We start from the raw sequence: 10,886 nt of genomic DNA, 5'->3' as shown, positions 1-10,886 counted from the left end.
AAGCTCCTCCTCATTCTCTCTGTGTTCGCCTTCAGGGAGCGGAAGCGTTTCCCAACGCAACAGAGAAAAGAGTCCATTGTTGGGATGGCTGAGGTCCTTCACAATTTTCCTGGCTCTGGTCCTGCACCGTGTGCTGTAGATGTCCTGCAGGTCAGGAGCTCGGTGTGGATGGTGCGTTCGGCTGAACGCACCACCCTCTGGAGGGCTCGTCTGTCCTGCATGGTGCTGTTCCCGAACCAGGAAGTGATGCTACCCGTCAGAACGCTCTCGATGGTGCAGGTGTAAAAAGTCTTAAGCACCTGAGAGGGTAGTCCCTTAAGCGTCTCAGATGGTACAGACGCTGCCGGGCCTTCTTCACCAGGGTGTTGATGTGACAGGACCAAGACAGGTCCTGTGTGATGTGAACACCCAGGTACCGGAAACTGTCCACTCTTTCCACTGGAGTCCCGCAGATGTTTAGCGGTTGGTATGACCGCTCCTGCTTCGTGCTGAAGTCCACGATCAACTCCTTAGTCTTGCTGACGTTCAGGAGAAGGTTGTTCTCCTGGCACCATCTCTCCAGGTTTTTAACTTCCTGTAGGTAGGCCGTCTCGTCGTTGTTGGAGATCAGGCCCACCACAACGGTGTCGTCAGCAAACTTGATGATGGTTGTGGAGTTGGAAGTGGCCACACAGTCATGTGTGTACAGTGAGTACAGCAGGGGGCTCAGAACACAACCCTGGGGAGCTCCAGTGCTGAGGGTGAGGGTGGATGAGGTGTGTTTTCCCACCCGTACAGCTTGTGGTCTGTCCGTCAGAAAGTTCGAGATCCATTGACACAGCGGCAGGCTGAGTCCCAGGACCTCCAACTTAGAGGTGAGTGTGGAGGGAATTATGGTGTTGAATGCTGAACTGTAGTCCACGAACAACATCTTTGTGTAATTCCCATTTCTTTGGTCCAGGTGGCTGTTTGTAGTGTGGAGAAGATGTGCAATTGCGTCCTCAGTCGAACGGTTCTGACGGTACGCAAACTGTAATGGGTCCAGTGTGTCTGGTAGTGATGCAGTGATGAAGTCTCTGACCAGTCTCTCAAAGCACTTCATCACTACTGAGGTCAGAGCTACAGGGCGGTAGTCATTGAGGCAGGCAGGCTGGGGTTTCTTTGGGACAGGGACAATAGTGGACTGTTTGAAGCATGAGGGGACAACAGCCTGTTCCAGAGAGGTTGAATATCTCAGTGAACACCGGTGCTAGCTGGTCAGCGCAGGCTTTCAGAACCCGACCTGTGATTCCATCTGGTCCTGCTGCCTTCCTGGTATTCACTCTCTTGAATGCCCTCCTCACGTCATGCTCCGAGATGGTGAATGTGTTTACCTCTCCGGCTCTCTCGGCGTGCACGCTGGTTGTGCCGCTAGCGCCGCTAGCATGGTTAGCTGCAGCCTCGAAACGAGCGTAGAAGGTGTTTAGCTCATCTGCCAGAGAAGCGTCCGCATTCACCATTCTGGAAGATGGTGTTTTATAGTCCGTTATTGTCCTTAGTCCCTGCCACAGGCTTCTAGAGCCACCTTGTTGGAACTGTGACTCTAGTTTACTCCCGTAGCGCCGCTTTGCATCCTTCACCGCTCTGCGAACACTGTAAGATGCAGCCTTGTATTCATCCATGTCCCCGGTGGCGAGCCCCGTGTTGTAGGCAGCGGAGCGGGATCTTAGAGCGTCGCGGATAGTTTTATCCACCCACGGCTTCTGGTTGGGAAATGTTCGGATAGTGGTTTTTTGCACCGTATCATCCGTTAGTTTCCCGATGAATCCCACAACCGCTTCCGTAAACATGTTGACGTCATCAGAGCTGCGCCGAAACATGTCCCAGTCTGCGTCATCCAAAGCGTCCTGCAGAGCGGCCACCGATTGGTCAGTCCAGCGCGACCTCCTCTGAACCGGAGCTTCCTGTTTCAGCCTTTGTTTGTAAACAGGCATGAGGAAGATGGCGGCATGGTCCGATTTCCCAAACGGTGGACGTGATTGTGCCTTGTAGCCGTTCTTAAGTGTTGTGTAGCAGTGGTCCAGTGTTCTTTCGCCCCTGGTGGGGCAGGTGATGTGCTGGTAAAAGTTCGAGTGCGCGCTTGAGGTTGGCATTGTTGAAATCTCCGACCACAATGAGCGCAGCGTCGATGCTGTGTTTGGTGAAGAGTTAGTGTCTCATGTAAGTCCCATACTGCAGTGTCCGTGTCCGCTTGAGGTGGAATATAAACGGCACTGACTATGACCGAGCTGAATTCCCGAGGTAGATAGAAGGGCCGACATTTGATGGACAGTAGTTCCAGGTTTGGTGAGCAGGAGCGTGAAAGAGGAACAATGCTCGCACTGTCGCACCAGTGTTTGTTCACCATCAGACACACTCCACCTCCTCTTGACTTTCCCGAATCCAGTGTTCTGTCCATGCGGTAAACCGAGAAAAACTCGGCCGGCTGGATGGCGTGGTCCGTACCGCTGGGTTCAGCCATGTCTCGGTGAAGCAGAGAAGGTTGCAGTCCCGAATGTCTCTCTGGAACTTGACCCTTGCCCTGAGGTCGTCGAGCTTGTTCTCCAGTGACTGGACGTTGGCTAACAGGATACTAGGTAAGGGAGCGCGGTGTGCGCGTGCCCTCAGCCTGTTCCTGACGCCGCTCGTTTCCCTCTCGGACGCCGATGCGGGTCGCGTCCTTTGTTCTCCTCAGGATCTCTCTCGGCCAGCATGGGTCCGGGTTTAAAAGCGGCGAAAGGTGAGTGTATTGTACACCAATAGATATAAGAGTGTCTCTGTCATATCTAATGGTGTCCATCTTGTGTAGATGGAAATAAAACTAGTTAAATAAAAATATAAAAATAAACAAAAAAGAAAAATCGTAGCCGGAGCAGTCGTGACGGCAGCCGATCTCACCGGCGCCATCTTTCCAGCTTCCTGTACTCTTTCTTCTCTTCCTGACCCTGACTCCTTTTCCTCTCTACCCTTAGACGTTGCTACGGACTCCTTCCTCTCATCTCTTTCCTCAACCATGGACCTCCTTTGCCCCTTGACTACAAGACCCAAGAAGACTTCTTGTCCCACACCGTGGCTGTCAGAAGTTTTGCGAAGCAATCAACGAGAACTCAGATCTGCAGAGAGGAAGTGGAAAAAATCACAACTTGATGTAGACCTCTCATTTTACCGTGCACTCCTGACCAAATTTTCTTTAGAGGTGACTTCTGCCAAAACTGCCTTTTACAAGGAAAAGCTTGAGGCCTCTGCACAAGATCCTCGTAAGCTTCACAACATCTTCTCTTCTCTACTCAACCACCCTGCTGCACCTGCTCCATCCTCCCTGACTGGGAGTGACTGAAATGACTTTGCCTCCTTCTATGATGAGAAGATTAAGAAAATCTGCCAGACCTTCACTTCCTCTCCAACAATGACTACACAACACAGCCAACAATCCACTACGTCTCTGTCAAGCTTCTCAACCTTAACAGAAGATGAGATACTGCAAGTCGTCTGATCTTGCAATCCCACCACCTGTCCTCTGGATCCAATCCCTTCAACTACGCTCCAGACCACCACGCAAGATCTCCTGCCCTTCATCTCCACAATCATCAATGGGTCATTAACATCTGGCTATGTACCAACCGCCATCAAGCAAGCAAGGGTTATTCCCATCTTGAAGAAACCTGCTCTGGATCCATCAGACATCAACAACTACAGACCAGTATCACTTCTCTCCCTTCTTTCTAAATTTTTGGATCGCACTGTTTTTAACCAACTGTCTGTCTATCTCTCACAGAACAACCTCCATGATCCGAACCAGTCTGGGTTCAAAGCGGCACATTCCACAGAGACGGCCCTTTTGGCTGTTTCTGAGAAACTGCATGCTGCTCGGTCAGCCAAGCTGTCATCTGTACTTATCTTCCTGGATCTTTCAGCAGCATTCGACACAGTCAACCACAAGACACTTTTGTCAACCCTCAAGAGCCTTGGTATCTGCGGAACAGCATGGGAATGGTTTGCTTCCTACCTGGAAGGTCGCTCATACCAGGTAACATAGAGGGGATCCACATCTGCCCCGTGCAGACTCACCACTGGTGTCCCACAAGGCTCGGTACTTGGTCCCCTCCTTTTCTCCCTCTATACCCACTCCATTGGTGAAGTCATATCCTCACATGGGTTTTCTTATCACTGCTATGCAGATGACACTCAACTCATCTTTTCTTTCCCTCCATCAGATACCACAGCTTCCGCTCGGATCTCAGCATGCTTGTCAGACATATCCTCATGGATGAGTGCTCACCAACTAAAACTCAACCCCAGCAAAACAGAACTGCTGGTCATTCCAGGTGATTCATCTCCAGGTCAAGATCTCCAAATAACACTTCAGAACTCTCTGCTCTCCCCTTCAGCCACTGCTCGTAACCTTGGGGTAACTATGGACAATGAACTGTCTTTCTTCCCACATGTCACTAATGTTGCTCGTTCTTGTCAATTTCTTCTCCATAACATCCGAAGGATTCGACCATTTCTGTCCATACAGGCTGCCCAGGTGCTTGTTCAGTCTCTGTCCTGAGTAAACTCAAGGAAGGAGGGGGCCACAGAAAGGGCCTGCAGGTCTCCTATTCTCCTGAGAAAGCAAATGGCCAACAAGAACGTGGTCTTGATGGAAAGGTGCCTCCATGATGCCTCGCCCAGGGGCTCAAAGGGGTGCTCAGAGAGAAACGATGGTGTAAGAAACTCACTGACCCCGTACTGGAAGAACGACAGACAGGCAATAGTTCACCAAGCAGAGACATCTTTATTAACTTTCGTTTTCACCCTGGCACTTTCTTTTCCAGTATTCACACCAGGGCTCACCCACACACTCGCGGTTCGGGACGCCCCTCCTTCCCGACGTTTGCCGTCAGTCTCCCCCGGATCGGCATGCACTTTCTTTGGCGTCCGCCCGTCTCACTCGCGGATCGGCCGCTTTCTCTCTCAGTGTCGCCCGAGTTTCCTTGCGGACTGGCACGCCTTTTCTTGCATCCGCCTAAGATCACTCATCGGCCGACACGTCTTTCCACCGGCACCTGCTCGTGCTTAGTCCCCGCTGCCACAGATAGCCAGGAAGAAAACCAGGCACTCTAAGCTGCACCGGGGGCCTCAGTCTCCGGGTGCCATGAGGAAAACGTGCCAAGAGAGGGTCTCTGCTCAGACACTGCTCTGCTATGGGGGTGTGATATGCTGAAATGGCGGATGTGTAGACTTTCAGGGTGGACTGGATCCATCTGGTGGTGCTCACACTATGAGCAGAACAGATGCCATCTGGTGGCATATGACCTTCTTGTGAAGGGAGCTCTGGAATGGAGAATGGTCTCTACCATATCAGTGGAGAGGCCGAACCTCGCAGCTGTGCCCCATTCAGGAGCCACAGCTACAGGCTCCACAACTCCAGGTGGGGGTGGACTATGGTGCCCCCAATCTGGAAAAGGAGAGGACTCCTGGAAGGAATCTCCCATTAAGGGTGCTCGAGAAGGGCTACCAGGTCCGCAAACCATGATTTGCCTGGTCAACCGGCAAACTCTCTCTAGAATTTCTGGAAGCAGCACGACAAGGGCAAAGGCATACAGACACAGCCAGTGGGGCTGAAGGAGTAAGGGAGAACCAGATGGGATAGTGCAAAGCCTCTTGAGACGTAAACAGATCCACCTGGGCTTTGCCAAATCTCTCCCAAATCTTGAAATAGTCAAGCAGAAGCACCCGATACTGGTAAGCTTTGGCCCAGAAAGCAAACCTCAGGAAGTTCCTGTAAGAAGGTGGAATGGATACATAAAAGTATGCATCCTTTTGATCTACTGTGACAAACCAGTCCTGACATGACCGCTTGATGGTCAACATCTTGAACCTTAGTCACAGTTTCATACCCTCAAACAAAAAAAGACACAAAACAGGATAGTCTCTGGGCTCTCTAGCTGACTTCAAGGGCTCCAGTATGTCTAGGTGTGACCCCAACACACACAAACAAACAAACAAACACACACAAAGACATTTTCATTATTTAGGAAAAAATCGTTTTTCAAACTCTGTATGACATATACAAATGTTGTATGTATTCCCATTTTCATATGAACCTAGTATATAACTCTGTATTGACAGTAATTATAGGTTTATATCCCGGTATATTATTGAATGTTTACCTTAATGCTGTCTTTTCTTTTCATGCTTGATATCAAAATTTATATCAAAATGATCTGCTCTCTATTTTTCAAATAAGGGTGCCAGCATATAACTCTGTATTAACACCAGTTATACTTTAGAGGCTTATGTCCCGGTATATTAATGTATCTTTGCCTTAATAATGTATTTTTTTTTCATGCTTAATACCAAAATGACCTGCTCTCTTTTTTCAAATAATGGTGCACATTATATGATCATTAAGTGTACCATACCTTTTTTAAATACACTTTGAGTAAAACTCTTTATCTGGACCAACCTTAAACATGCAAGCAGGCCATGAACAGAGACAAAGAAAGTTTTTCTAAAAGTGTGGGGGGGTGTTCATGCCAGAATCGGACATGCCACCAAAGATGGGTGTGGCTAGGGACCTTTAAATGTCCTGAACCCCCAACAATCGTAGCTTAAGATCCTTTCTTTGAAATGGGACTCAAACCCTTTGAGACAGATATTCTGGCAAGCTTTACCTCCAAGAAGTTCTCCTACTCTGATCTTCAGGAGAACCTAGCAGAACATCTAACTCCCGCCTAACGGACTCTTCAAGAATCTGCTTTTGTCTACCGCATTCTGACTCTGTTTTAGCAACAAGTCAGTGCAAGTTACCAATTTACCAACTATTTTAATGCATGATCAAGCTAGATCCCCTTTATTAAGGTGAATTTAAATTCCTTGATGATTCTAATCTACAGTGAGGAAAATAAGTATTTGAACACCCTGCTATTTTGCAAGTACTCCCACTTAGAAATCATGGAGGGGTCTGAAATTGTCATCGTAGGTGCATGTCCACTGTAAGAGACATAATCTAAAAAAAAAAATTCCAGAAATCACAATGTATGATTTTTAAACTATTTATTTGTATGATACAGCTGCAAATAAGTATTTGAACACCTGAGAAAGTCAATGTTAATATTTGGTACAGTAGCCTTTGTTTGCAATTACAGAGGTCAAACATTTCCTGTAGTTTTTCACCAGGTTTGCACACACTGCAGGAGGGATTTTTGGCCCACTCCTCCACACAGATCTTCTCTAGATCAGGCAGGTTTCTGGCCTGTCGCTGAGAAACACGGAGTTTGAGCTCCCTCCAAAGATTCTCTATTGGGTTTAGGTCTGGAGACTGGCTAGGCCACACCAGAACCTTGATATGCTTTTTACAGAGCCACTCTTTGCTTATCCTGGCTGTGTGCTTCGGGTCATTGTCATGTTGGAAGACCCAGCCTCGACCCATCTTCAATGCTCTAACTGAGGGAAGGAGGTTGTTCCCCAAAATCTCGAAATACATGGCCCCGGTCATCCTCTCCTTAATACAGCGCAGTCGCCCTGTCCCATGTGCAGAAAAACACACCCAAAGCATGATGCTACCACCCCCATGCTTCACAGTAGAGATGGTGTTCTTGGGATGGTACTCATCATTCTTCTTCCTCCAAACACGTTTAGTGGAATTATGACCCAAAAGTTCTATTTTGGTCTTATCTGACCACATGACTTTCTCCAATGACTCCTCTGGATCATCCAAATGTTCATTGGCAAACTTAAGACATGCCTGGACATGTGCTGGTTTAAGCAGGGGAACCTTTCGTGCAATGCATGATTTCAAACCATGATGTCTTGTGTATTACAGTAACCTTGGAAACGGTGGTCCCAGCTCTTTTCAGGTCATTGACCAGCTCCTCCCGTGTAGTTCTGGGCTGATTTCTCACCTTCCTTAGGATCAATGAGACCCCACGAGGTGAGATCTTGCATGGAGCCCCAGTCCGAGGGAGATTGACAGTCATGTTTAGCTTCTTCCATTTTCTAATGATTGCTCCAACAGTGGACCTTTTTTCACCAAGCTGCTTGGCAATTTCCCCGTAGCCCTTTTCAGCCTTGTGGAGGTGTACAATTTTGTCTCTAGTGTCTTTGGACAGCTCTTTGGTCTTGGCCGTGTTAGTAGTTGGATTCTTACTGATTGTATGGGGTGGACAGGTGTCTTTATGCAGCTAACGACCTCAAACAGGTGCATCTAATTTAGGATAATAAATGTAGTGGAGGTGGACATTTTAAAGGCAGACTAACAGGTCTTTGAGGGTCAGAATTGTATCTGATAGACAGGTGTTCAAATACTTATTTGCAGCTGTATCATACAAATAAATAGTTTAAAAATCATATATTGTGATTTCTGGATTTTTTTTTTCAGATTATGTCTCTCGCAGTGGACATGCACCTACGATGACAATTTTAGACCCCTCCATGATTTCTAAGTGGGAGAACTTGCAAAATAGCAGGGTGTTCAAATACTTATTTTCCTCACTGAAGGTTGTGGTCAATTTTGAAGTTAAACTAGCCATTCCTTTTCTTCCAGTCTCTTTCTTTCTTCTCTTTTTCTCCTCTATCTCCCTCTCTATTTTCAGTTCTATGTTACATAGTCTCATTAATTAAACACTTTATGTTTATAAGTGACTGTCTCTTAGTGCCGTTCATATTTCAAGGTCACTGCATAGTTTGATCTTGCTACATGCTAAATTACTTGTGCTGTATAAAGTGAAGGGACGTAGTGTCTTTCTTGGCCATGGAAATAACCCTTATGTAGAAATATTGAAAGATTATGTTGTCTGTTTGGTGTATGAACAGACCAAATAATTGTAAAATGAATTCCATTACCGTTAATTCTAAAACGTAATAAAAAATTTTATAGTTAATTTTAACCCATTAAAATTACTCATAAATATTTCGCTTTTTGTTAGCCATCCAGCACTTTGAAGTCTACTTTAGTGATTGTCCCACTCCTGTACAAGTTTTTACTGACCACAACCCATTAGTGTTCCTGAAACAAATGTGTAACACAAACCAGAGGTTAATGCACTGGCCCCTTATTATGCAAGGGTTTAATTTAGTGATCACCTATAAAAACAACCCTTATGTTTCAGTGCCTGTTTTCTGTTGTGTATGTTGTGTTGCGTGCAGGTCCCATTCCCACCTGGCATTTCCAGTCTTCCCAACCTGCCTTGGCCCCGCCTCCAATTGATGAGCTCATGACTGATGCCGCTATTTAAGGAAGAGGAAGAGACGCAACCAAGAAGGAGGATTGTTGTAGTGGTGTTTGTTTGGCTTAGTGATATATGTTTGTTCTTGTTTTGACTTTGGCCTGTATTTTAACCTTGAACTTGGTTTGCCCTATTGGATTTGGTTACCTTTTCTGTATATACATACCACTGCACATATTCACTTAGTTGACTGGCAGTAGAGGTGTGGCTGCCATTTTCTTTGCGGTGGGGATTGTTGCTCTGTGTTTGTAGTAGGGAGTTAGGGAAGCTTTTTTGTATTTTTGTTTCTTTTCTTTCAGGTAAGGAAGCTTCTAAACTCAGACATTTTTTGTTTATTATTTTGGCCTTGGCCCACCCTGAAGACAAACCATTGTACAGTTGTGTGTGTATATATATGCAAATAATTCCACTTGTCTTATCAATATACCAACACCTTGTGTAGCAAACCTTTTGTGTGTGTCTGGTTTGTGTATTTCCATAAAGATATCCATTCTCTTGAATCCTGAGCTAGCGGCCTGACCCTAGACTAGGTCATAACATGTGATAAAGAAAAAACATCCAATAATTCACAGTTTGGTAAACAGAATGGCTTTTTTTAATGAGAGAGGTCAGAGGATATTGGCTGGACTAATTTGAGCTGACAGTAACAAAGACCACCAATTGCAGTGAGCATAAAAATATTTTAGAATGCACAAACCGTCAAATGGGTCACAATAGCAGAAAATCACATTGGGTTTAACTTTTCTCGGCCAAGAGAATGCAAAGACTGCATCAGGTTCACCTGAACTAAACTGTAGCCTGGTTTGATGAATCTTCTTATCTTGGGGCACACAAATGTTACTGTATGGTCAGAGTTTGGAATAAACAGCATAACTCACCCAATCTGACTTCCAGGATGATGGACTGGTGTAATAATGTATTAAATATTTTCTTTGCACTTTTTGGTTTAATACCAATTAATCACTTCACAAAATCCACAGTCTAGTTGAGCAAAATGCAGGAATTGCATGATGCAATCATGTCAACATGGACCAGAATCTCAAAGGAATGTTTCAAACATCCAATGGATTAAATGTCATGAAACATTGACAATGTTTTTAGTTTAATTTAATTTACATTTCAATAAAATTAGAATTAGGTTCTACACTGTAATCACACAGTAGTGCAATAGTTTTTGGTACTGTATTGGTACAACATACTTTTTTGTAACATTATTTTTAACCAGCTTTCATGTTGTGTTAAGAAAATTAAAACAAAAAAAGAGTGGATTAGATCCTTTTGGGTGAAAATATTTTGACCAAAAAAAGATCACAGTTAAATGTATAGACAGTTGAAGATGAGCATATAATTCCACTAATGAAGTTTAAGAAGAAATAGCACAGTCACACAGATAACCCTAACAGCTTCCGGTTCCAGAGTTCTCTGGGCTCTCACTTTCCTTCAAACTTTATATGGCCAGAGGGATTGGTTGATTGCCTAATCTTAAATTTTCCCTGGGTGCAAATGAGTGGAATGCAGCCTGGATGGGACACAATCCAGTCTATCAGAAAAGATCACACACTCACACAATCACACACAGTCCTACAGCCAATGTTCCTAGTATCCACTGTGACTCTTACCCAGAGGATAAAGCAATTACTGAAGATTTGAGCTAAACTCATAAAGATCTGTGCGTTA

This window comes from Silurus meridionalis, chromosome 7 (assembly GCF_014805685.1).
Source record: "Silurus meridionalis isolate SWU-2019-XX chromosome 7, ASM1480568v1, whole genome shotgun sequence".
Taxonomy (NCBI): domain Eukaryota; kingdom Metazoa; phylum Chordata; class Actinopteri; order Siluriformes; family Siluridae; genus Silurus; species Silurus meridionalis.
This window is presented reverse-complemented; position numbering follows the sequence as displayed.